Raw genomic sequence first — 1,491 nt, 5'->3', positions numbered from 1 at the left:
ACCACAACAACAGCTGCACCAACCACAACCAAAGCAGCTCCAATCACAACAACAGCGGCGCCAACCACAACAACAGCGGCTCCAACCACAACAACAGCTGCACCAACCACAGCAGCTCCAACCACAACAAAAGCTGCACCAACCATAACCACAGCTGCACCAACCACAACTACAGCGGCTCTAACCACAACAACCGCTGCACCAACCACAACAACAGCGGCTGCAACCACAACAGCTGCACCAACCATAACAACAGCTGCACCAACCACAACCACAGCTGCTCCAACCACAACAACAGCTGCACCATCCACAACCACAGCTGATCCAACCACCACCACATCAGCTCCAACCATAACAACACCTGCACCAACCACAACAACAGCTGCACCAACCACAAACAAAGCAGCTCCAAACACAACAAAAGCTGCACCAACCATAACCACAGCTGCAGCAACCACAACTACAGCGGCTCCAACCACAACAACCGCTGCACCAACCACAACAACAGCTGCACCAACAACTATAGTGGCTCTAACCACAGCAACAGCTGCACCGACCACAACCACAACCACAGTAGCTACAACCACAACCACAGCCTATCAACCAGTGCCGGCTACTAACACAACTACGCCTACTACAACTGAATCTCCTGCTCCAGTTTATCATGTTCGAGTGGTTGTTTACGAACCATTTGATGAAGATCTCAAAGATGGCAATAGCCAAAAATTTAAGGATTTTGCTCAAAGGATCACATTAGTAGTAAGTACCATAGTAAAATGTATCATTATGGTCATATTATCAGATATTCAATTGAAATAGTAAAATAATCAGTTATACAATATTCTTATCATGATACTTAATCATTTGTCCTACAGTATGACATGCTCTACAGGAAAGCTTTTGGAGCCCGCTTCATCCGTAGTTATGTCATTGCATTTAGGTAAGATTAACTATTTATTTAAAAAAAAAAAAATAATAATAATAATATATGTTTTTCTAAACTTCTTCATTATGTTTATATTGCAGAGTTTCTTTAGCATCCCAAATTCGAATGAATGTCACAGAAGCAGAAGTTGGCGTGGAGTTTAACAAAACCACTCCACTTGTGGACCTCCCAAAGAACGAAGTAGTACAAAAAACATTAGCAGATGCTATAGATACAGCCAATAATAACACTATCTTGGATGTCCCATTTTCACCTGGTTCTGTCCAAGTAATAAGTAAGTAAAATGTAGTCTAACACTACACAGAAACAGAGCAATGTAAGTTTTTATTTAAACAGCATTGTCTTTTTTCTTTTCTTTTTCTGGCAGGCTCGCCTTTGCCAACCACACTGCCCACTACAAATTCTACAGTCACTACCATGGCTCCAAACTCAACTACAACTGCTGCAGCTAAACCAACAACCAAAACCACAACTAGTTCAACTACTGCAGCTAAACCAACAACCAAAACCACAACTACAACTACTGCAGCTAAACCAACAACCAA

The 1,491-nt window shown here is 42.4% G+C and overlaps 1 long non-coding RNA gene across 1 annotated transcript; it reads left to right on the top strand.

Moving 5' to 3' along the window:
* Positions 1-6: 6 nt before the first annotated feature.
* LOC103480916 (uncharacterized) lies at positions 7-1,485 on the top strand. Its single transcript, XR_536199.2, has 4 exons — positions 7-759; positions 876-940; positions 1,027-1,220; positions 1,314-1,485. It is a non-coding gene; the product is annotated as an uncharacterized LOC103480916 (long non-coding RNA).
* The last annotated feature ends 6 nt before the right edge of the window (positions 1,486-1,491 follow it).

This window comes from Poecilia reticulata, linkage group LG18, assembly GCF_000633615.1.
Source record: "Poecilia reticulata strain Guanapo linkage group LG18, Guppy_female_1.0+MT, whole genome shotgun sequence".
Taxonomy (NCBI): domain Eukaryota; kingdom Metazoa; phylum Chordata; class Actinopteri; order Cyprinodontiformes; family Poeciliidae; genus Poecilia; species Poecilia reticulata.
This window is presented reverse-complemented; position numbering and strand designations above follow the sequence as displayed.